At 44.1% G+C, this 26,375-nt stretch overlaps 1 protein-coding gene across 5 annotated transcripts in view; it reads left to right on the forward strand.

Annotated features, from left to right (window-relative positions):
* Positions 1 to 26,375, forward strand: part of ETV6 (ETS variant transcription factor 6) — a 396,338-nt gene that overhangs the window by 306,467 nt on the left and 63,496 nt on the right. The window contains exon 1 of one of the 5 annotated variants that reach the window (XM_055095404.2): positions 26,236 to 26,344. The exons of the other annotated variants lie outside the window; for them this stretch is intronic. The gene's annotated coding sequence lies outside the window, so the exon portion shown is untranslated. Of the gene's footprint in view, positions 1 to 26,235; positions 26,345 to 26,375 lie in introns of those variants that run through there. 5 annotated transcript variants of the gene reach the window in all.

Here is a 26,375-nt window from a genome sequence, read left to right on the forward strand (position 1 = left end):
CGTCGAAAATTTGTCCTCACTCATCCCATATGACTTTTTAAAGTGTAATTCTAAGGAGACTCCCAGCATCCGGATGGCAAATACGTGAACAGAGAAACATAAATTAACTGGAAGGGAACAAAATAGACCTCTTAGCTGACCAATTCTTTGTAGCTTTGACATTGGCCTTTAAAAGAACAAGGCAAACTTTTTTAAAGAAAGTTATCTAATTTAATGCAAGAGGTAACTCTCTGGCTATGACTTAGGGTAATTAGGCCTATTTTCTACATTTTGGAAGTGTTTCCTATGGCTGGAATGTAAAAGCTTATTTAATATTGATGTAACCCCAAAATTTAAGTAATTGGAATGCACTATTTCTATCACATTCTATTGAGCTGAAGTATAGGTTGTGCTCTGTTCAATTCAGGTTGTCTTGACAAAGACTGAGAAATCGAATGGCCCTCCAAGGGCATACCTGACTATTCTGCGGATAACACAGTCATGCAGGCATTTGCTATAGTGAAAATACTGTTATGGTTAAGCTAGTGGTATCTTGTATTTACATGATACCTTACGGTTTACCAGTTTTCATGTAATATATTAACCTATCTCATTTAATCATTACAGTGTTCCTTGGTGTACAGATGAGGAATCAAACTCAGATATGAGGAATCAAACTCAGATAGGCTAAGGGTGAAGGTAGACCAGGAGAACCTGCACCCGCATGCATTCTTCTCACTGCAAGTTCAGGCAGGCCAGGAGATGAAAGCCAGCATGAGCCAGTGAATAAGCAATTATCTGACAAACCCAAGGCCAGCAGAAGTAAGATAACATCTTTGTTCCCCTCCATTTCTTCCTATGCCATCCAGCCCTCAACCCCTGCTACCTTCAAGCCCTGTTGATACTCACGCCCTCCTGTCCACATTCCTTCAGTGGGGCACTGAAGTTTTGGTGGAGGGGAGCAGAGCGAGGAACTCTTTGTTTGTGCAGTAAGGACTTCCTTACAGGAAATTTCCTGTGATGGAAACTCTGGGGAAACTTCCTGTTGGTTAGGCCACTGCAGGGGGTTGATAACCTGAACCACTTTAAACCTTCAGGGCTCTGCTGCTGAGAGGATGGGATGGCCCTTCCCTGCTTCTCCAAGTCTGGGAGGGCAAGAGAGTCCAAGCGTACAGAAGCCTCAGGAATCTCCCTGGGGTGGTATTTTCCAGGAGCTAAAAGCTACGGCTCTCATCAGCTGATCTTATTCTAGAAGACCAGCCCTCATGGTTAAATGGACTGCTTAGATTTATAACGAGAGTGGTACCTGCAGCGACATACTAGCTGGATGCATTAATAGGGCTTTGGAAACCATCTCAAAGTTCTGGGTCTGATTCTTCCTACATCATTTTAAAACATATTCCTGTTATATTACTCTCCAATGTTAAGGGTTTATGAGCACTGCAAACATTTATTTTCAGCTCTCACTTATGAACTTGGAATTCTAATTAATCCTTGTCATTGTCAGACATGGTTGACTCTGTATGCTGTGTGGGTCACTTAGCACCAGGTGTAAATCATCTGGGGTATGTCTTGCAGGACGACCAATCTTAAGCCATAGCACAAAATTCTTAAATAGACTTTACAATCATTTCACCTAGTTTGGACTTCTGGTGGATTATTTTGTTCTTTGTCAGCACTCCAGCAAAGATAATTACTCCTAAATCATGCCTTGGATTGAACTCAGCTTTGAATGTCTCCAATGTTGGGAATTCCGTAGGTTCCCATAGCAGCTCTCCTGGCCCAGCTCTTAGTTTGAAAGTTTGGTCTCCTAATTAGCCTGAATTTTCTCTAGTGACCTGTAAGCCCATTATTGTAAGCCCTGTCCTTATTGTGTCATAAAAATAATTGACTCCTTGTCTTCAATCTATTTCATATAGGCAGACAGCTGCCACATCAAGAACGTCTTGTAAGTGCTTGATTTACCAAAGTCCATTTCTCTACAAGTTTCTTAATAGTTGTTTTCCTGGCTTGGGGGTTATTTTAGCCTTCCTTTCTAAAATGACTGGATTTAATGGAGGCCTCTGTCAGTCCCAACTCTCCAAATTTCTGCCCCAGCTCGGTGCTCTTTGCTTTGTTTATAGTAAATAATCATTTCAGCATCAGAATAAATCAGTGAACTGGACATGTCTTTAGGTGGACTTTTGAGATTATATTCCTGGTCCACATTGCAAATTAGGGAAGAATGAAAGAAATTATAATTAACTAGGAAGAAATTTGTCCACTGAGAAGTCTCCCTTGTTAGACTCCTAGAAAATAGAGACCATAATATTTTATAATTTTTTGTCACAGTTTCCATACATATTTGTTGAATGAATCCTAAAAGTCAAAAGGGAGCTGGTTATTGGATTTGAGTTGCTTCTAGAACATGTTAAAAATTATGTGAATTTTCTCAATGTATTTGTAAGAATAAGCTGTCCTCGTGATTGAGTATTGATCTTCAAAATGGAGAATTATCAGTGGCGAGTGATGCTGCATGTAATGTACTTATAAAGGATAGGAAAAATATTTTGTAAAAATGCCTTGGGATAAGCTTTAAATATAAAAATCCAAAATGGTGATTTAGTTTGGGGCACTCAGAGGAAGAATAAGAATAGGGCCTGTTTAAATTTTTTGCAACATGATTACTCCTGGTTTTACATTTGATTTTGTATTATAGAATGAGATTAACTGGAATATGTTATAAATATAGAAAGTCTGTCATTATAAACACTAGTCAGCACCTTTTGTCTACATAAGAATAATTGCTATTTTCAATGCATACTTGCTCTAAAATAGACCATATTGATGTCATAATATGTAGACTGAGCAAAAATATTATTAGTATCATCAACATCATCATCATCTTCTCCTGATCTTCATCAAAGTTGTATTAAAATATTTTGGTATTCTAAATATCATTATCTTTTTTGAAAGCCTACTTAGGGTAATAGAAGGATCAGGAACTTTGGACTCTTTGACTGATTTCTAGTTTTTTCTATTTTTTGCTATTCTGTAAATTCTTTCAAAAGATTTTTATCAGGTGTTTACTGCATACTCTGAGGTGCTGGGATATATCAGTGACCAAAACAGATATGACCCCTGCCTTCATGTTGCTTACAGTTTAATAGGGGAGATAAGTGTCTACCAAGGAATTCACACTAGCCAGAGAGCACATTGCCCACACAGCATCCAGAGTAATTTGTTGTAAGATAAATCAGACTGGCACTTCCCTGTGCCAAAACCTCCATTGGCTTCCAGTTTCATTTGGAAACCTTCTGAGTTCTCAGTATGAACTGCCAGGCCCTGTGTGATCTGAAATTTGTAAGTCTCGTCAACCTCTCCACCCTCATCCTCCATCACCTTGTGTTCTGCTAGTTCCTCTTCAGCCACCCTGATCTTTTTGCTATTCTTGGAACACCCAAGTTTATGTTCCTACCTCAGGGCATTTGCACTTGCTGCCCTTCTGCCTATGAAACTGTTTCTCCAGATACTCATGTTAGAGTCCCTCACCTTATCCAGGCCTCTGCTTAAATATCACCTCCTTAGAGAAGCTTCCCCAACAGCATTATCCAAACGACACCTTCCTTCACTCTCCATCACCTTTATCCTGCACTATTTTTCTTCTTGGCAATTTTCACCACCTGACATGTAATTTTTTAAAAAACTGGATGGTGACCCTTAGGTATTTATTCAAAATGGCCATTCTCGTGCACAGCTGGGGTATGATGCCAGTGGGTCCACCTGTAGGGTAATTGGATGGGCCTGGCTGTCTCATGGGAGACTCCAGAGTCTTTTCTTTGGTGAAGGCAAGTTTGTCCAAAAAGAAATCCTGTGGGCTCCTCCTTAGAAAGAGTCAATATATGATGGCACTTGAGCTTTTACCATGAAGATTTCCACTGAGTTCCCCTATATTCCAGAGCTGCTCACCCTTGCTCCCTCCTGAACTTGGCATTCTCAGATTCTTCCTGATTCCAGCAAGGGAAATGTCCTTTCATCTGCAAGGAGGTGCAGGTTGCTGGGCTGGGGGAGGGTGGAATACAGCCATGCCACAGATGCTTTATTAGTCTTCTGTGTTCCCTGCCTGCCTTCAGAGGCACTTGGAACCCCCAGTTTCTGAGGTTTTATGAAGTTCTGGTAGGAAAACGAGTTTGTTTATTGGTATCTCCCCCTGCAGGCAGATTGAGTTAAACTTTTCTGCTCAGCTGAGTCAGATACCAATTGTCCGTCTTTTCCAGCTCCCAAAATTTTGTGCACCTCCCTCAACTGCCATTGTTTCCTCTCCCATTCTGTTGTCTTGTGGGTTTGTACCTTTTTTATTCCTCTACCTGGTTTAGTGGGACGTCAGACAGGAGCAGGGATAGACAGGATATGTCTCATCAATGTAGTTACACGTGGAGGTAAAAGCATTGATGTAGCAGTACAGGATGCTTTGAAAGCATAAAATACAGAAATCTGGTCTGGTGTGTCGCATACATTTAAGAGGAGACTTGAAAGCTAAGTAGGAGTTAATTGGGCAAAGAAGAAGGTAGGATTATTTCTGGGGAGGGGAACAGAGCCTGTGAAGGCCCTGAGACTGGAAGAGGATTTGTTCTACAGGTAATGGAAAGCCCAGCCCAACTGGCATTCATTGAATTTGCTGTGGAAAAGCAGAGTGACACATTGCTTTGGTGAGGATTGCAGATGGTGAGGTAGAACAAGACAGTCATGTTAAGGATTTTGATCTTTATCCTAAGAGCAACAAGCATCCGTGACTGTGTTACCTCAGTAACCTTGGACCTCGTAAACTCTGGGTTCTTTTATAAACCAGGCACAGTAATATCTACCTCACAGAGCTGTGTGCATTGCATGACATCATATACACACTATATTGACTTAAGACTGTCATATTTGTTTGCTCAACTCACGGATATGAAGGGCAGACTGTATACCTTGTCAGGTACTTTTTTCTTTTTATTGTATCCCATGGGGGAAATGGATGGTAGATTGGTGGAGGTGGCTAGAATTGTAAAGAAAAATATGAAATTCACATGAAGGCTGGAGTTACTCACATGACAACAACAGCTTATGGGGCCCAATTCTGTTGCCCTTGCATCTGTCACACAGTTGAGGTTTTGGAATGAACTACATATGCCATCCTTGTTGGACAGTGACAAGTCACTGTAGCCCCCTAGGAGAAGAACAGTATAATCAAGATGTCAGGTTGAGGAATAATCTTTGTGATCAACTGAGTGAAAGGTATAAAGTAAGAAACAATTGAGAGGCATTGCTCTGGGCCCAAAAGTCTAGTAACAGGCAATTAGAGGTTAAAGGATAAGTATTTGATAGTGTTCTAGCTATACTGCAAAATGAATGCTGCATGAAGGCTAACTGAGAAGCTTATCAGTTGGTAGTTGGGAACTAAAGAGGAAGCAGGCACCAAGGAAAGATGGAAAGTTCTACACACCTTTGTTAGTTACACATGGAGGTAAATGCATTGATGATGAATCTGCCATTTTAGGTTTTCATGTTTAAAAAGCTTCCTGACAATGTGTCTAGCAATGTGCTAGACACTGTAGATAATATACAATAAAATATTAAAGAGGCGGCTCGTCCTCAAGGAACTTTCAAGCATTCATACATTTCTGTTTGATTGTAACATATTTATTATTTTAAAGAACTGGCCAGAGAGTTGCATGTTCTGTGTAGGGATAAATAGCAAGTTTCAGGCCCCTGCATTTATTGGCACTTACATACATGGTAGTCATCGCACCTTTGCCGGACAGCACCAAAAATCCTGCGGAGCTCAACTCTGTGACCTCACCCTTTGAGCCTGGAAATCAGCATGAACTCATGATCTGACAATCCCAAACAAGCTAAGCATTTCTTAAAAGAAAGCAGTGACTTTTAATAGGTCTCACTGATGGTGTTCCACCGATTAAATCAGTCAAACAGAATTGTCACATTGAAGATTATCTTGGGTTTCTAGAATTCATTCTAGGTTTTAAAGATGCAGACAGATTCTGAGGGTCACAAACGTCAGTTTGCCAAGTATGTTTAGGCTGTAAAGTTATCCATGAAAAGACCGTGTGGTTTGCATGAGATTGATTGTGATCGGATGTAACTACATTGCTTTTTACAGCTCAGTAGAAACCACTTTCAATTGCAAATTGTAGCAGAAGCAGGCGTCTACTTAATTTTGATCTTAAAGAATTTCAAAGAGAATAAATGCACACTAAATAGTGGTGGAGTTTGGTAGTATACGCCAACATCACTTTTTATTTAACACATGCAGAAATGTGTACTGGTAGAGAAAATTGGTAGAGTGAATTAAAGTACAGACAGATCCACATTGACTTTAAATGAATACATGCACGGTCAGAAAACGGTAACCCTGGGCAGGAATCTTTTAAGTTTTCAGGGCTCATTAGGCAGTGAGCAGGTGAGGCTCAAGGCTGAGTTTGCAACTGTGCTGTGAAAACTCAAAAATGAAAGTTTTTTTCATTTCTGAGCCTGTTGAAAAGTGGATAAGAAGGGAAAGGGCAGTCTCATAATAAAATACTATGTAAAGGCTAACCAAATAACCCACTTTAGTCTTTACTTACTGGCAGGCAGCAACATATCCTATTTACAGAGGGAGGCTTTACCTAAGTGGTTATATGTAAATGAACCACCTTTTCAATGAAACAGGATGCACCTGTCTAGAGGTGTCTGTTACTAGAGCAATGGATGTTTGATTGGGCTGACAAATTTTATTTCCTTTTTGGAAAAAAGAATGTAGGTGGTATCAAATCACCCTTTCTCCTGGTAACAATAGGAATTACTTCTTGAACTTGAGAAACCAGTAGTTGCTTGACCTATGTTTTTTGCATTTAGCATAGTCTTCTAAAGTAGTAGGAGCACACGTTTTTGTCTTTAATTCCCTGCAGACCCCTTCCCCAATGATCATCAGCAATACATCCACCCATAAATCAATGAAATCATGAAAAAGAAACATAAAATTCACTTGAAAAAGAATACCTACAAGGTATTCCTAGAATTCTCAATGTAAGTCATTTTTTGCCAGCAAAGCTAATTGTTCTCAAATATTTGATAACAAGGATGGCATACGTAGTTCATTCCAAAACCTCAACTGTGTGACAGATGCAAGGGCAATAGAATTGGGCCCCATAAGCTGTTGTTGTCATGTGAGTAACTCCAGCCTTCATGTGAATTTCATATTTTTCTTTACAATTCTAGCCACCTCCACCAATCTACCATCCATTTCCCCCATGGGATACAATAAAAAGAAAAAAGTACCTGACAAGGTATACAGTCTGCCCTTCATATCTGTGAGTTGCACATCCATGATTCATCCAGCCACAGATAGAAAATATTCAGAAAAAAAAAACAAAAAAACCCCACAAATGCAACAATAAAAAAATACAGACTTTCAGAATAGCGTATAACAACTATTTAGATAGCATTTACATTGTATTCGTTACAAGTAATCTAGAGATGATTTAAAATATACAGGAGGATGTACATAGGTTATATGCAAATATACACCATTTTATATAAGGGATTTGAGGATCCATGGATTTTGGTATCTGGGCGGGGGGTCCTGGAGCCAATCCCTTGTGTATGCAGAGGAATGACTGTACTGGAAAGCAAAGTAAAGCTATACCAAAGAGGGTAATAGCAGGCTATAAAGTACTGAGAGAAACTAAGAGAAGAAAGTGAGGTACCTCTGACAAAGGAGTGCTTGGAAGAGAAAGGATGAATAGAAAAATGGGATTTCAGGGAATTCATTGATGACAGGATGACCTACTTAAAAATGACAAGGGCCACATGTGGTGGCTCACACCTGTAATCCCAGCACTTTGGGAGGCCAAGGTGGGCAGATCACTTGAGGTCAGGAGTTGGAGACCAGCCTGGCCAACACGGCAAAACCCTATCTCTACAAAAAAATACAAAAATTAGCTGGGTGTGATGGCACGCGCCTGTAGTCCCAGCTTCTTGGGAGGCTTGAGGTGGGAGAGTGACCTGAGCTCAGGAGGTTAAGGCTGTGGTGAGCCGTGATCGTGCCACTGCACTCCAGCCTGGGTGACACAGGGAGACCCTGTGTCAAAAAAAAAAAAAAAAAGATAGGAAGTGAGCAAAAGAGAGGTCATAGATAATGGCATGATGAAACAGAGGGAAAAAAGGATAAGAAGGAGGAAGAAAAAATGTACAATAAAACGAGAAGCAAGGATGCAAAATGAATATAGGAAAAAGTGAAGAGAGCTGAAGACAAGAGGAAAAAAGGAGATGGTAGAAGGGAGGAATGAAAGTAAGTAAAATAGGAATGAAGTTCAAGATCTATTTAGCCATAGCTAAAGAAACGTATTATCAACTATTGATTTCCTCTTCTAATAAAGAGGAGAATGATATGGATAGTCCAGAATAATGGCTCATTTGCAAAACATTAATGTGTCTTGACTTAAGGTACATGTTTATAATTAGCTCGAACTGTATATTTGTCTTCTTCCATGTGTGGTTTTAAATTATTTTACCAAAATGGGGAAGCCAGGAGATACATACTTGATTCAGTAAAACCAGCTTTTTATCCGTAGTTTACTTCCTGCTGCATCCGTTTTTCGGCTGAGAGGGATCAATATCTGCAGGTGTCCCTTAATCCATAATTAAACCATATGCACATCTACCCTCCCAGTTTCCCTGCCCACCATAAAACCTTCATCTTGGCTATTGCTTGGAAATTGGGGAGGGAATAGAGCTTTTGCTTTTTTTTTTTTTTTTTTTTTTGGAGAGTCTTGCTCTGTCACCCAGGCTGGAGTGCAGTGGCGTGATCTCAGCTCACTGCAACCTCCGCCTCCCGGGTTCAAGCAATTCTCCTGCCTCAGCCTCCTGAGTAGCTGGGACTACAGGCGCGCACCACCATTCCCAGCTAATTTTTTGTATTTTTAGGAGAGACAGGGTTTCACCATGTTAGCTAGGATGGTCTCAGTCTCCTGACCTCGTGATCTGCCCGCCTCAACCTCCCAAAGTGCTGGGATTACAGGCGTGAGCCACCGCACCTGGCTGGAATGGAGCATTTTACTTGAGACCTCTGTGAGCTGGTCCTGAGTATGAGTAGTGAATTCCAACCCACTTTTCTCCTAATCCCTGTCGTGTCCTAGAGTGAGAATATACAGAGGGGTTGGAAGTGGGTTTATGTTCATGGGCTTTCTAGATGGACTTTCAAGTCCAAGTAGAAGTCCAACTTGAGAGCTCGTGTAGAAGGCCCTTGAATGTAAACCCGTGAAGAAAAGCACTTCCTTATTTCAGAAAGAGCACAAAAGACCAGCAATCCAAAGGCATTTCGAAGACCTTGAAAGAGCTGGGAGTGGCTTAGGTATGGAGGGTGCATGTGTGAGTACAAATGGCCCCTCAGCTCAGAACCAAGCATCTGTGTGCCATGATCCATGGTTCCTAAATATCATGGAGGGCAAAAAGTATAAATGTGAATTAATGCAAGAGAAACCACACTGAAATAAAAAATACCTGTGGTCTCTTGAGATTCGAGTTGGCAAAATCCAATCTAAAAGATGTCTGACTATCACAATTAGTGAAGTCCACAGGTCAGATTTTCCTCTCTGTTCCTGATTAGGATTAACCTGGAAAGGTGGATTGGGTCCATCTTTAATAATAACTACACCTTCTGAAAGATTTGAAACTATTATTATCTCTTTGTTTGCTGCTGCTTTCACAGATTTATGGTAGGACTTGGGGTTAGATGGATGATCCAGGTCACCTATTCCAGCCTCACACTCTGCCTCTATTCCAAATATGACATCACTGAGCGATGGCCACCCACCTTCCCTTGGATACCTCTAACAATGGGAATCTCACTGTTTCACAGGCAGCTCTTTTTTTTTAAACACCTCCAATTCCAATTTTTAAACACCTCCAATGTCCAGAAAGTTCTTTAAACTCTTAAATACATGACATTTATTAAAACAAAGCCTCAAACCACTTTCAGAATGGTGGTACAGCAAATAATTGATTCTTTTCAGGGTTTTTCCCCCCTGTGTTTTTTGTCTTCTCTAACTCAAATCATTGCCCGGATATTGCTTATAACAGGAGCTCAGCCTCAACCAGTCTTTCTGCTTTTACCACATGCTCTAGTGGAATCTAGATTACCGGACTCATTTCGAATCTAACTAAAAATGAGAAATGCTCTGTTTATATAAAGCTTGGCAATCAATAGGAAAAGGAAAGGCTGTTTAGCAAAGGCCAGTGATAATTCCAAGAAGCAGTGTCTTTTGGAATATGCTATGGTGACCTGGCCACTGCAGCTATCTGCTTATCTGTCTGGTTTCAGATTTCCAGAAAGGACTCGCTGCCTTCAAAACACTTCCCAGCCCTTCCTTGGGTGCCTGGATTTCTACCATTAGCAGTTTACTCCTTGAGCATGGATTTTTGCAGAAAGACATGTAGACCAGGGAGATGGCTCATTAAGCTCTTGGTGGTCATTTCACCAGAGCATTTAGCATTTTTAAATCCCTTCCTGGATGCTTGTTTTAGTGATGATGGTGGTGGTGAGATGAAGCAGGGATGTGTAGATCATGAAGGGATGGGAAAGGGGATGATTAGGTAGGAACGAAGCAAAATAACATTTCTGAGTGCCTGCTAAGGTCCAGCACTTTTCACACGTAAAATTTTCACAACAATCCCTGTGAGTTGGGATCCAGTTTCTACAGATGAGGAAATGAAGACAGGAGACTAGATGACCTGACCAGGTCCTAGGCCAGTCAGGAACAGAGCTGGGATTTAAACCAGAGCTGCCTGGTCCAAAACCTGTGCTGGTCCTGCTATTTTATGACACCTAGAAGGGAAAAGGGCAGAGAACTGGAAAGCTGAGATGGAATCACCTACTTAAGAATTTTGCAGAAGGCTAACCCTGTCTAAAAGCATCGCTTTGCAATCGAACACATGTGGCAGTAAAAATGTCCCAATGCTAACTCATTTTAAGCCTTGGTTTTAGTCTACCTAAAATTTATAGAACACTGTAAAATATGCTACATGTAATAAGATATTTATTAGGAGTCTTCTTGCACTTGTTCAGAATGCTTTTTATTATGTTTCTGCTCATTATTGTAGATATTCTCCCATTTTGGAGAAATTGACCGCGTGCACACTCTTCACTGAAGTTTTGCACAAATCTTACCAGCAAACTGGTGAAGATCAGTCCTGAGGCCCCTTCCGCCTCTAATTCCTTGCAGTATTTTGGCTGTACTATGTGCTGTTACACTAGATCACAATAAGCAGCTGCCAGTTTCCTCACAGGTTCCCTTGGGGAAGGATATGGGAATAATTCTTAGGAACCCCCCACAAATTATAGCAACCAATGCAGTAAAACCCCTTTAGCTCACTCCTCCCCCTGCGCTCACTCACATACTCAAATATATTTAGTGCTTTCCTTCCTCTCACTCCGACACTTTTGGGAGAGTCCTGGGGGTGGTTGGGTACCTTGTCCTTGGGTGGATTTTCTTGTTTTCTGAGACTGGCTGCCATCAGACTTCGGGAGAGGATCTTACCAGAGGCGGGTCTCTTCTTCCCCCCGCTCACCGCCCTCAGTATTCTTTCACAGCCACCACAAAGCCACGCTTTCTCTGCTAAGTACACATTCCTAGGACTATAACAAAAGGCTTCTGTGAGTTTGAAAGCTGCAGGGGAGGCTCCTGCGTGAAGGCCTAAGATTTAAAGGGTTTCATTTCTCCTGTGCTGGGGACTGTATTGAGTGCAGTTTGAAATCTGCTTCACCACCACAAGGGGAAATAGAAATCAGCCCTAAAGCTGCATGGGGACCCCGGCTGGTCTTTATCCTCATAGCTTAGTGATTTCCTGCCACCCAAGAGGCAGTGAGGGGCTCCCTGACATTCCGGAGGCCCCAGGAACCCTGGCTGCGGTGACCCGGTGCTGGGGAGGGAGTGCATGGGGTAGGCTCCTGGTTGTGAGCCTTCAGTTCGCCGGGATGTCTGTGCTGTGCTGTGTGGCTACTTAGCCAAGGCTGTGCATGCCAGCCGGAGCCAACAGCTTCAGCAAACCTGCCCTCCGGGGAGAGTGGATTTCATTGTTTTCGAAGAGATACAGGAAATCAGAATTTTCCATCCTTCCATGGAGAGACTTGGATTGGACTGAGAAGAGAACCAGCATTAAAAAGGAAGTCTCCTTCCCTTTCTTCCCTGCCCCTCCTCACCCCACCCCCAGCCCACCCGCCAGGGGCACACCCTCCCTCTGCCGGCCTTTGGGTGGAAACTTTCCTGCCTGCAGCACAGGCAGTGTGAACTGCGGGGCTGTCTGAGCAACCCAGCTCTTGCCTTTTCAGTAGCAGAGGTAATGTGGCCATGACTCAGAATTATGGGACCCCAGATGCTGAGGAAGTAAACTGACTTCTTTTCAGCTCACAGCAGACGCACAGGCAACAGAGTAGATTTCATGTTCTAATGAAACAGTGTAGAAACTCTGTCCTTGGTGGCTCAGTACTGTGTGGTATGAGCCTCTGCCTCCCTCCCTCCCTCCCTCTTTCCTTCTCTTTTCCTCCCCCACCCCTTCACGGCCTGCCCTTTCCTGATTCTTCAGAACTGACAACTATAAATCCAGCCCAAATTCCTTTAAACAAAGGGTCACCAAGAGCACGACCTTGAAAAGACTTCTTGTGATATGCACTTGCAGAGTTGCATATTGTTCCTTGGATTTAGGACAGGCCAAAGAAATCTTCCACTTTATTTAAGAAGAGCCTGTGTGGTTCGAGGCCAGGGCCGTGGACACGGGATTAACCACAATAATAATACAATGAAGTACACATGCAAAATGAAAACTTAATAATGAAGAACTACTGATTTTTTCCAGGGAGTACCAAGCACTTCCTTGTAAATTCTTACAAGGCATGAATTATTTCCTAGAAATGATTTAGGCTCTTTTGGAAAAATGCATTGATTCTTTTAACATCATAATTCCAGTTACGGTAAAACCTCCATTATCTGATTTTCTGTGAATTGCAAAGCTAATATTAACTGGTACATTTTATATTTTACCAGTACAGTGACAGCTGATATTTATAATGGTGACCCCAAAGTTCTGTAAAATGCTGAATTACCCACTCAGGAATCAAAGAAAGATTAAATTGTGTTCAATAGAGTTTTTCATGTTAAGTGTCTTATTTTATTCAGATCTTGTTTTAGAAAGTCCCAAGTGTACATCCACCATAATTTTCGAGGGCAGTACCAACTTAAAATGTTTTATCTTTTCTTGGCTTTGTAAACAAAACCTTGTAAAAAAAATTTTTTTTTTCAATACTTTGGGTTCAAACTACAGATCATTCGATCTCAAACCTGACAGGTAAACAAATTTTTTTTTCAGAGTAGGTATTGCAGACATGAAAGATCATAAATGTGTTCACCAAAGTGAGTGTGAGACAGATCACCCCAAACACTCTCCACTATTTCTCTATGATCTTAGCCCAGCTGTGAGTCATGCCTGGGTCTGACACCAGCATTCAGAGGCTGGCATAGCTTAGCATCCACATCATAAAGGGCTCAGATCGATGGCTCTCCTTGTCAAGCTCTGCAGCCCTCTCTCAGGCTTTGTGAGATGTGGTTTGCATCATTTTCCTTTAAGGAAATGTTATGCAGAAACATAAATGCAGTATACAACGAGGAGGCTTTCACCAAGAAATTAAAAGGGTACAAATGTCTAGGAATGCAGGGGTTAAGACAAAAATGTACTGCAGGGAAAGAAATGTGAGCAGAATGCCCCTCTTTTCGCCTGCTTCTGCCTTGCATCCAGCCCTTCCCGGGGAGTGTGATGTGAACTGCCATCCAAGGTGGCTGTGGTACAGGGGCAGGGTCTGGGGGCTGCTTCTGCAGCTTCAGCGCAGAAAACCCAGAGCTCAGTCCCAGCAAAAGCCTAAAGGAGAAGGAAACAGAGGCCCTAACACAACAGAAAATGATGCACCCCACTTTCCTGTGGTTCATCAGTTCACATACTTCCCAGGAGAAGTCAAATCACGCCACAGAATAGGATACCTACTTAGGACTTAGTGATGTTTTATAGTCATGTTGAAGAACCTTCACATCCATGGCCTCATTTGATCTCACAGCAAGATGGGCATGATTAAAAAAAAAGAAGTTACTCCCACTTTCCAGATGAGAAAACAAACTCAAAGACAGTGAGTGCCTTAGCTGAGTCCTATCCAAGCAAGGCAGGGGGCAAAGCCAGGACTAAAGCACAAGGTTCTAATTCCTTCTCCATGATTTCCTGATGCCCATCATACCCTAATAGAATAGGATCACCCTGCAAGGCAACTGGTCCACATGGAGAGTCCTCTTGGAGGACACCGACCCGTGGTGCCACCTCTGATTTGCAAGTTGGTGCATTAGACAAGCCCTGGAATGACAGCCAGAAGATCTCTATTCTGATCCTGGCCCTCCGTCTACTTGGGCCACTTTGATCAAGCCATTTAGCCCCGTTCCCTTCAGGTGGCTCAGCTGGAAGTAAGAATGATAATGCCCGTGCAGCTGACTCACCTGGTGACTGTGAAGGCCAAATGAGATGATGTGTTTGAAAGCACTTTGCAAACTGTGGAGTATTGCCAGCCATTTCTCCTAATTTGGCTCAGGGCAGAAAGACATTCAGGTGAAGAGCTTGATGTGTGTGATGACTTAGGCTTGGGGATATTTGTGAACAGGACACAACAAATAAATTCATTTGACAGGGGCAGAGGACAGTATGCTGGGTATAGTAGAAACTCTTGGAACCTGCAGTTATTGAAGGGTTTAAAACTCAAAAATGATACAGAAGGCAGTTCTATTACAGTTTCTGCTTTTTTGCTGTTCAACACCTCTGAAGATGGTGCGTTTAATCCTTCCTGGGATGGTAGGTTATAGACGACTTCATGCTGAAAGTGACCCGTAAGGAATATCCGTATATTTTGAAGTGTATGTGGTTCACCAGGCAGAAAACAATCTGCCAAGTCTCTCATCCCAGGCAGAAGGGGTGGCACATGCGAAGGCCAGAGAATGCAGTGCCTCTGAGAACTGTCAGATGTCAGTGTGGCTGGAGCCAGGTCTGCTAGAGGGTGAGGTTGGAAGTTAAGCAGGACTTTAGGAGGCCCTGGGAAGCCTCTGAAAATATTTAAGCAAAAACAGTTAGCTTTATGTTTTTGTTGTTGTTGTTGTTTGAGACGGAGTCTCGCTGTCACCCAGGCTGGAGTGCAATGGTGCCGTCTCGGCTCACTGCAACCTCTGTCTCCCAGGTTCACACCATTCTCCTCCCTCAGCCTCCCAAGTAGCTGGGACTACAGGTGCTCGCCACCACACCTGGCTAAATTTTTTGTATTTTTGGTAGAGACGGGGGTTTCACCATGTTAGCCAGGATGGTCTCGATCTCCTGACCTCGTGATCCACCCGCCTTGGCCTCCCAAAGTGCTGGGATTACAGGCGTGAGCCACCACGCCCGGCCAGCTTTATGTTTTTAAAAGATCATTGCCTCGTTCTTGGTTCTAAGCTCTCTGATCCTTTTAGTTTTTATTGGATAGAGGAGAGACCTTAACGTATACAGAGACTAAGGAACTTGGAATTGGAAATCTGCCTGGCTCCCTTTCCCTCAACATGCCTGCAGTCAGCCATCTTTCTCCAGCTAAGCCGAAGGATGGTGGGGGCACCACATAACAGAGAGCTGAGTTAGAAAGGGTGGGAGGGAGGTGGCTGAAGGGTCCCCACTGCAGTTGACAATTTGAAATAAACTCCCACTTTCCTTCAATATTTTCCTATAGCAAATGGAAACTTTGACCAGATACCAGCTTCTTTCCATCCTTCCATTAGACTCACAGCCCAGTTAGGATGTTCACAGTCCCAAGCCAGGGATAGCACATGCCATTACCATAGTGGGGTGGATGGGGGGCAGGAAGCAATGCTTTCCAGCCTTTAGAAGCCTCTGGTGATGTGCTGTCAACATGGTGAGGGAACCCGAACTTTGGAGTCAAACAGGCTGGTCTGCAAACCCCGGTTCCAGCACTCAACTGGACTCAGGATCTTCCCAAGTTAGTTAACTCCTCTGACCATGTCTGCATTTTCTCATCTGGAAAATGGAAACAGTAATATCCACCCTCCAGAGCTGTTATGAAGATGAAATTGAAAGTGTCTCCAAAGCACCAGGTATATAGTATAATCTCAATTTATGCTTTTGCCCTTAGATGCCAGAAGTTAATATTCTTTCAATACTTATTCTCGTAGAAGCAAAAGAGATCCTGTTTGTGTGATGTTCCTACAGCCTCTGCTGTACTGTATTATGAAAGCTCAAGAAATAGGAGTTAATGATGAGGCACAGCAGGAAGAAAAATGTCTCTAAGATGCCAAACAGGGAAAATTTAGGAAGAAATAAGAACCAAAAAATAAATCATTTGATCAGGGTAAAAAATGTCTTATGCTCTGAACTTATAACTCTATGGAGTAATTTCCACTAATGATCTCAGTGTCTACTTAACTAATCATGTACTTTTCTAGCCAGAAAGACAGTACTTGTAGGGTACGTTCCATTTTAATGCACAAATCATTGTTGCATTTCAAAAAGTCATCTTTTTTTCCCCTGGCCACACACAGCACCCCGAGGCCTGGCCAGCCCCCATGCCAGCTCAAGAGCATGAACTCTTACCGGAATGGGTTCTGTGGGGAGTACAAAGTCAAACATAAGTAGGCTTGCATTCAGAGCTCACTGCCTAGCGGGAAAAAAGACATATGCACTCATAACTCTAATTTAACACGGCGTCCTAGAAATTCCATATCCATCTTCAAAGTTCTCTGGAAGCAAAAAGACAGGAGGAAAGACATTTTTAGAAGGAGGCTTCCTGGAAGGAGTGACTTCAGTTTCAGGCCTTAAAGGAGATGTGGGTTTCCACATGCAAGGAGGGAGGAAAAGCATGTTGCAGACAGACGAAGCAAGTGTGTGAGCAAAGGCCTGCGGGGTGACAGGGAGGGGTGTTGGGAGGTGTGTATCTGGATGAAGGCAGGTATGGAAAGTGCTGGGAAAAAAGGTCTGGGAAAGGGCCTTGGGGGCCAGGTGATAAGGAAGTTGAATGCCTCTTTGAAGAGTGGGGTTTTATTTTATGTGCCTTTGGTGGGGAGTTGTGAAGGTTTTTATTCAAAAGAGCAGCGGGGCTGGGCACAGTGACTCACACCTGTAATCCCAGCACTTTGGGAGGCCAAGGTGAGCAGATCATGTGAGGCCAGGAGTTTAAGACCAGCCTGGCCAACATGGCGAAACCCCATCTCTACTAAAAAATACATAAGTAACAAAAATTAGCTGAGCGTGGTGATGCATGCGTGTAATCCCAGCTATGCGGGAAGTTGAGGCACAACAATCGCTTGAACCTGGGAGGCGGAGGTTGCAATGGCCTGGGATTGTGCCACTGCACCCCAGCCTGGGCGACAGAGCGAGAGAGACTCTGCCTCAAAAAAAAAAAAAAAAAAAAGCAATGGGAATGGTTTTTAAGGAAGATTTCTCTGGGCACACTGTATGTTCTCACTGAATATTTGGTGTGGTTTGGGTTTTATACCAGTTACGATATGGGGCTTGGTATCTCTGAGCCTAAAATCTGTGCTTTCCAAGGAGAGTAGAAATGCTAGTGTTCACTTTGCTCGGTACTCTTCCCTCCACTTGGCACTCATGCTGCTTCTCAAGCCTTGGGGTGTCCCTGGTTCTGGAGTCCCTCCTACCCCTGCAGCCCTTTTCTAAGCTATAGTCTCACCCCTCCTCTGCAGGATCCCAGGCAGCCTCACCTCCTCCTGCAGAGGGATCAGCTGTCACCCTGCTCCTCCCTCCTGGCCCTCAGCCTACCCTACCCACATGCATTCACCATCTTACCAGTGGAACAGGCGTCCCTCCCCTGTATACAGAGGTCCCTTCCCCTGAGCTCTTCTGCCTCAGCCTCCCCAGTGGGCTTCTCCCCTCCTTCACAGTCAGCCTCTTTCTCATTTGCACCTAGTTCCATTCCATCTTCAAAGAAGCCCACTTGGATTGCACATCGCTCTTCACTACCACAAATCTGGCTCCTCACAGCCAAGTTCTGGAAAGAGTTCTCCACATGGTGTCCTCCTCCTCACCTCCCATTAGCGCCTCAACCCTCCGTGATCTGGTTTCTACGCCTGCTGCCCCTCTGCCCTGGCTGCAGTCCCCAGATGCCGAATCCATCTGCCATCTGCTGCCCGAAACTCTCCTGGCTTGCAAGATACCACTGTCCTCTGACTTGTCCCCGGACTTGTCCCCTGCTGTTCCCTCCTTTAAGAATACACCTTTTCTAAATTGCCTGCTGCCTAAATGTTTTCCTCTGGAAAACTCACCTACTCCAATGGCTTCAATGATCATCAGTGCGATGGGGACTTCCAAATATTTTTTATCTCTAGCCTGGGCCTTTCTCTTAAATAACAGATGCATGTGTACAACTGCCTACTGGGCCTCTTTACCTAGATGTACAGTTACCTCACATTCAACAAAGCTGAATATATCCCCCGCCAATCCATCCTCTGTGGGATGAGATGGGCGGGCCCCTCTATTCATCTAGTTTCGGGAATCAGGAGCTTGGATTTTGTCATTGACTGCTTCCTCCACATTGAATTAATCTCTTAAGTTCCATCAATTCTACCCCATGGTATCTTCAGCCCATCCTTTCTCCATCCCTTCTGCTTTAGTTCAGGCTAACAATATCTGTCATCTCCATTTCTGCAACAGCCTCTGACTGGCCGCCTTGTACCAGTCTTGCCCTGTTCTAATTCATTCTCTACTCTGCAGCTGGAGTGATCCTTTGAAAACAATATCCGATTATGTTACGCCCTTGTTTAAAATTCTTCAGTGACTCCTTGTAGCCTTAGGATAAAGCCTGAACTCCTTAGTACAGCAGACAAGGCCTTCCAAGGCCTTCCTAATAACAGCTAACACTTATGAAGTTTGCAATCCATACCCCGCACAGTTCTAAGGTCTTTACACATATGTCGACATACTTAATGCTCATAATTCCTGACGTAGGTCCTGTTACTATCCGAGTTTTACAGTGGAGGAAATTGAGGCACAGAAAGGTAAGGCACCTTGCACCAGGTCACACAGCTAGGAAGTGGGAGAACCAAGATTCAAACCCAGGAAACCTGACTCCAGGCCCACACTCCTTAGCACCATGCTGCACTGTCTCCATCATGTGCCATAGCTTCTCATCCATTCAGAAATATTATATTGAGTACTGAAAATGGGCTAGAAGCTGCTTGAGACACTGGGGATATAGCAGGAATCCAAACAAAGGTCCGTTCACATGCTATTGAAGAAAATGAGTAAGAAACAGCATGATTAGTAAAATTATTAGGTAGATTAGGGATGAATGCTAAGAGAAAACAAAAATAAGCAAGAAAGAAGACCGGGGGAGTCTGAGAACAGATATGCGATGTTAGAAGGAGTGTCCAGGGAGGACTTGAAGGAAGTGAGGATGTCTAGGAGAAGAATATCAGCTGAAGGAACAGCAAGTCCAAAGGCCCTGAGGTGGGAATAGTTCCTGATAGGTCTGAGGAACAGCAGAGAGGTCAGCGTGGCTGGAGCAGAATGAAGGAGGGAAAGGATGATGGCAGGAAAGGATGGTGGGAGCTGGGTACAGACAGGTCAGGTCATATAGGGCCCAGAAGATCATTGTAAAGACCTTGGCATGAACTGTGAGTGAGAGATAGGAAGCCACTGGGGGATTCTGGGCAGAGTGACATGATGAAACTTACAAACAGAGGAGTGATGTGATTTGAATGAATCTCTGGCAGGTCTGTTGAGGATAGATGCAGGGAAGGAACAGTGGAAGCTGGCAGACCAGTCAGGGACGAGTAACAATGATCCAGGCAAGAGAGGATGGTGGCTGGGATTAATGTAGTGGCAGCAGAGGTGGCAGAAGTGGGCAGAGCTGGATACATTTGGAAGGCAGAGCCAATAACACTTACCAATGGACCAGAAGGGGGTGTAAAAGAAGAAACAAGGGGCTGGGCACGGTGGCTCACGCCTGTAATCCCAGCACTCTGGGAGGCCGAGGTGGGCGGATCACAAAGTCAGGAGAACCAGACCATCCTGGCTAACACGGCGAAACCCTATCTCTACTAAAAATACAAAAAAAAAATTATCTGGGTGTGGTGGTGGGCACCTGTAGTCCCAGCTTCTCGGGAGGCTGAGGCGGGAAAATGGTGTGAACCCGGGAGGCGGAGCTTACAGTGAGCCGAAATGGCGCCACTGCACTCCAGCCTGGGCAACAGAGTGAGACTCAGTCTCAAAAAAATAAAGAAAGAAGAAACAAGGGTGACTGGAAGGTGTGGGGCCTTGGCCACAGAAAGAATGGAGTTTGCCTTCTCTGTGATGGGAAAGATTGGAAACAGCAGATTTAGATGAGTGACATCTGGAGGTTGGTTGGCCTCATTAAGCCTAACGTGCCTATTAAGCATCAAAATGGAGATGTTGACCGGGCACAGTGGCTCATGCCTGTAATCCCAGCACTTTGGGAGTCTGAGGCAGGAGGATTGCTTGAGGCTAGAGTTTGAGACCAGCCTGGGCAACATAGCAAGACCCCATCTCTTAAAAAAAAAAAGTTTTTTTGATTAGCCGGGTATGGTGCCTCATTTGTAGTCCTAACCACTTGGAAGGCTGAGGCAAGGGAATCACTTGAAGCCAGGAGTTCGAGGCTGCAGTGAACCATGATCCCACCACCATACAACAACTCTGTTGTCTGGGCAACAGAGGGAGATTCTGTCTCTTAAAAACAAACATGGAGATGCATTGTCACCTCCCACCCTCACCCCCATTTGAACACACACTCACATATATCTCACGTCCTAATCCTACTGAACTACTCAACATTTCCCCAAACTGGTTGTGCTCTTTTCATGTGTCCAGGCCTTGCATCCGCTGTTCCTTTGACTGGAAAGCTGTTAGCCCATCCAGTTGAGAAAGTCTTCCCTGGCCGTGCACGAATGCACTAACTTGTAAATGTCTCTTTACATTCCTTTCTTCCCTTCCAGACCGCAAAATCCAGTCTCATTCACCTTGACATGCCCTGCACCTGATCCGGGACGCGAGGCATAGTGGGCATCTCCTAGGTTAGACGGATGGGTGAGTGGGTGAGTGAACGGAGAGGTGGACAAAATGAGTGCTCAGCAGTTAGACCCAACTGTGTTTTGATGGTAATGATGGGAATTCCCCTGGCACATGGCCAGGTGAGATGATCATTCAGCCTGAAATGAAAGAAACAGCAGATGTCAGGAAGTTTTTGTTAATCCTGCCTTGTGCGTTAGAACTCTCCAGCATACGTCCCCTTTCCCGCACACTCTCTCTACCTTTCTCCCCCATTTCTAGCTCCTGGTCTTATTCATCTGTAGCATCAGTAAACATATACCGTTTACTGTTCACATCCAGGTCTGTAGGGGAAATTTTGGTTATAAAACCGGAAGAGTGTTTAACCTAACGTCCTGCTGCAGGCTTGCTTTCCACGGGCCTCTGGGTCTGCCAAAATGATCAGGCCTCATTATTTAGGAAGCTGCCTCAGCCAGGCATTACTAATTTGGGCATTACTAATTCAGATGCCTATTCAGGCAAATGAGCAATGAATGTAAAGTGCTTTTGTCAGTGAATTGCAAGTGAAGAGAAGAGGGAGTGGGGGAAGTAAAGGGAAAGTGATAGAATGTTTGAGCTTTGCTTCATTTCCAGAAAGGACAGCCATTGCTTCCTGGAAGCTGGGCTTGGCAACAGGCATGGAGGAATGGGAAAGATTTATTTCCCTTTGCCAGAGCTCAATAATTCAGCTTGAGTATTTCAAATCAATACATTTCTTGCAAAGTTTCCAAGGGCTGCATTAAAACAGCCATTTTTAAAAATTATCAGTACACGACAGCATCCTCCGACGAGACTGGCATGTCAGGGATGAGTCGAGTCTTCCAAACAGACAAGACTCCAGTGAGAAAGGAGGCTGCCACAAGCAGGAAAAGCGAAGTTAGAGCTGACAGCAAGACCAACCACACCTGTAGGGCCTCTGGCGTTCACACACCTCATTGGTTTTGTGGGGCTCTTTCTGAGATGAGCAGCTGGATCGCTCCTCCTAAGGGCTTGCATGGGGGAATCTGTGACTATAACTCCGTATTTCCTTGAAGATGCAATTCATCACTGAACTTGGGAAAGACTAACTTGGGGAGGTCTCCACCACGATCTAGGATTGCTAAGATGTCTGACAGGCTGAGTCACTCATACTTTTGTGAACTGTTAAAAATTTCATAGTTCTGACATCTGGACATCTTGACTTTCGGTGATAGGAGATATGGAAAGACAGTAAAAGGCTGTGTCTTTACTGTTGTTTTAATCCCCACTAGAGAGTCCTTTTTTTCCTTTTTTTTTTTTTTTTGAGTTGGAGTCTGGCACTGTCTCCCAGGCTGGAGTGCAGTAGTACGATCTCGGCTCACTGCAACCTCTGCCTCCCAGGTGGAAATGATTCTCTTGCCTCAGCCTTCCAAGTAACTGTGATGACAGGCTCCCATCACTAGGCCAGGCTAATTTTTTGTGTTTTCAGTAGAGACGGGGTTTCACTATGTTGGCCAGGCTGGTCTCAGACTCCTGACCTTGTGATCCGCCTGCCTCGGCCTCCCAAAATGCGGGATTACAGGTGTGAGCCACTGCACCCGGCCAGTAATTCCTTCTATTTCGATGTTTCATCTTCACTAGAATCGTTCCTTAGTTCTTTCGGTGGGAGAAGCCATTCAGCCCCCCTTGACTGCCAGTGCCCTTTGAGGCTCTCAGCCATTTGATTCTTCCTGTGTATCCCCTCTGGTTGTTGTCTCTGTTTCTAGAGTGCAGTGGTTCCTGCACTTTGGGCTGTAACCCCCTTTGGTGGGGCCAGAGACCCCTTAGATTAATTATCACATTTCTTTCACTTACTGCCACAAAACCCAGCAGCGATTCACTAGGAGAACCCGAAGACTGGCGCTCTTCTTTATGAGACGCCAAAGGGGCTCTATGTTTCCCAGCATGAAGTCTTCAGTGACAGAGTCTGGGAGGACAGCACAGGCAGCAGCAGTGTAATTCTCAGAATCCCCACGGAAGAGCAGCGCAGCTCAATAGCAAAACCAAAACCCAGTGACGAGACATCCCCAAGTCCCACCTTAATGGGACTTTTGGTAGCCTTTGGAACAGGGAAAACCCAAAAATAGCCAAGAGGTATTCACCAGAAAGCCTGAAAGTGGGAGTGGTTTTGCTCATTCCTATAGTAGTGAGGGCAAGTGGCGTCGAGGAGGTCTGAAAGGTGTAGAGTTCTCTGGTCCCTGTGAACTCTGCCACTAACCAGCCACGCTGATGGCCAGCTTTCAGGATAGCTGTGGAGAAGCTGCTGGGAGTGGAGGCACATTGAAAAGGTTAGGGATGGCCAGGCATGGTGGCTCACGCCTATAATCCCAGTACTTTGGGAGGCCGAAGCAGGTGGATCACCTGAGGTCAGGAGTTCGAGACCAGCCTGGCCAACATGGTGAAACCCTGTCTCTACTAAAAAGACAAAAATTAGCCGGGCGTGGTGATGCATGCCTGTAATCCCAGCTATTCAGGAGACTGAGGCAGGATTGAACCCTGGAGGCGGAAGTTGCTGTGAGCCTAGATCACGCTAATGCACTCCAGCCTGAGCGACAGAGCAAGACTCCATCTCAAAAAAAAAAAAAGAAAAAGAAAAGGATGGGGCAACAGAGACTTAGATGCAAGGTCTCCCAAAGGAAACAGAACCAGGAGATTTCAGAAAGCCAGCCACCATTTATTTGAATGCTACCTGAAAACAATAGAAGAGAGAGTTTGCTAAGGCTGGAACCATGCCATTTCATAAAAATTTCGGAAAATTGTCTTCAGATGAAAATGAGCAACAGAAAAGTAGTGAGGTCAAATCCCACACAAAGTTTTTATAAGATAAAGGAACAGAAGGAGCAGAATAGCATCCCTAAAGAAAGTGTGCCAAAACAACATGCCTTTAGAACAATTCAAAACCCTACTTACCTCCAAATGAGCTAAAAGGTGAGAAGAAAAAGATACAAAGCGTAGGGCAAACACAACATCAATCAGAATTAGAAAAACTTCCAAATGAAATGACAGACTCTGGAAAAAATTAAAAGTAAAAGAAAAATCATTTCAGAAATGAAGAGTTAACTAGTAAGAATACAAGATGAATCTTTACAAAAGGTGATTTTTTAAAAGAGAAACACAAGGGGGAGGCAGGAAATTTTTTAAAGAAGAAACAAGAAAGGTTTTAAAAACAACTCAAGAAAAAGTGACAAATATTGAAGAAAGGCAAAGAAATTTCATCACGTGGATAATAGGAGTCTCTGGGAAAAAAACCACAAAGCAAGCTTTCGTCTGCATCGCTCCTGTCTCTGCCCCTGTCTTCACATGGCCATCTCCTCTCCTCTGCGTCTCTCCTCTGTTTCCATATAAGGACACCTGTCATTGAATTTGGGGCCCACCTGCATAATCTTGAGATCCTTAACTTAATGACATCTGCAAAGAGCCATTCTCAAATTAGGTCTTATTCACAGGTTCTGGGGATTAGGACACGGACATTTCTATTTGGCAGCCAGCATTCAGCCCTCTCCAGTCACTGAGCTAGTAAGTGACAAAAACAGGATTTGAATTTCGTTGTTTCATTTTATTATAACGTGGTTAAGAGAGATTTTAAATATTTCCATCAAGATAGCAATTCCTGCCAACAACAGTAGAAAGCATGCCTTTTTTTTTTTTTTTTTTTTTTAAGTCAGAGCCTCATTCTGTCACCCAGGCTGAAGTGCAGTGGTATAATCATAGCTCACTGCAGCCACTCCTAGGCTGAAGCAATTCTCCCACCTCAACCTTCTGAGTAGCTGGGACTTCAGGCATGCACTACCACACCTGGCTAATTTATTTTGTTTTTCAAGGAGATTGGGGCTCTTGCTATGTTGCCCAGGCTGGTCTCGAACTCCTGGCCTCAAGCAGTCGTCTCACATTGGCTTCCCAAAGTGCTGAGATTACAAGTGTGAGCCACAGGACCTGGCCAACAGCATGCTTTTACAAATAGTAGGGTAGCAGGAGGCCAGCCTGCAGACCACCCAGAGACCTCACCCCATCTTACGCTCTGCCCAATCTCAGGGGAGCATTTTTGCACTTGGTGGATTAGCATTACTTGCTCCATCCATGATGAGCCACTCATGCTCTTCACAGATTTTCCAGACTCCCATGTCAAAGTTAAAAAACAGACATCGGCCTCTTTCCGGAACTCAGAATATTCACATCTATATTGTAACACTCATACCTTTTCCAGCACAGAATGAAAAGCACCTTTGAAGAATCGTAAGCCATGAATGATGACGGGCCGAAGGGAGTGAGGGCTCCTACCTCTTGTCACTCCTACCATCCTGCCTCCAGGACCCCTGCCACCTACTTGGGAGTCTGCCCTTAAAACTCAAGGGTCACCTGACTCATTCCTCCCCACTCATTCATCTGACTGCCCACCAAAGCTAAGTGTGAACAGCCTGTATTGATTTATCATTTTCCTTTTGCCTGCTTCCTCTGGTACAGAGATCTTCATGCTTTCATCCAAACGAATGAATAATGTAAAATCCCAGGTGGGGTGACAGAGCCAAGGAGAAAAGTGTTCTGCAGCAAGGGAGGGCCTCCCAGTATGAGTCTTGGAGTCTCAGATAAGCCCAGGGACAAAGCATGAGACATCCAGTTACATATCTGTGGCCCTGGAAGGGGAGACGGGGTTCGCTTTGTGGTGGTGTTTAGCTTTCCTGACTCCAAGTGACCATCTTAAGCCAGGGGATTAGTAACCTTTACAACTCTAATACTAGGGAATATATTAATAACTGGTGAGAAAAAAGATTACAGCTTTTTTATTGATAGGTCTATAAAAGCCATTTCCCTATGAATGTCCTCAGAAAGGAGGAATAAGGGGATGAGATAGAATAGAATAGAGAGAAGTCTGTCACACACACACACACACACACACACAAATGCAACACAATTATCTTTAAATAGAAGTTGCTTCTCCAAGTTTGTTTTTTTTTGTTTGTTTGTTTCATGAGGCGTCAGCAACGCTGTTAAAATGATTTCATCCTGCCTGTGTGTCACAGCAGTCTGCCCCGCGAAATGCTGAATCAGCAGCAGTCCAGACAGCCTTTCGGTGGAGGGTAGATTCGACACCCAAAGGCAACCAACCGGGCCTTTGAAAGCACTTGGAAGCACTCTCCAAAGAGCCAGGGAAGAGGACAAGGAAGAAGGGGGTGCAGTGGAATTCTCCTTAAAAAACAGCATCTTCTAGAAAAGCCATGCTTTGGAGGTGTTGTAGGTCAGATTTGCCTTTGGGGCCCTATGTGTAT

Source organism: Pan paniscus, chromosome 10 (genome assembly GCF_029289425.2).
Source record: "Pan paniscus chromosome 10, NHGRI_mPanPan1-v2.0_pri, whole genome shotgun sequence".
NCBI lineage: Eukaryota > Metazoa > Chordata > Mammalia > Primates > Hominidae > Pan > Pan paniscus.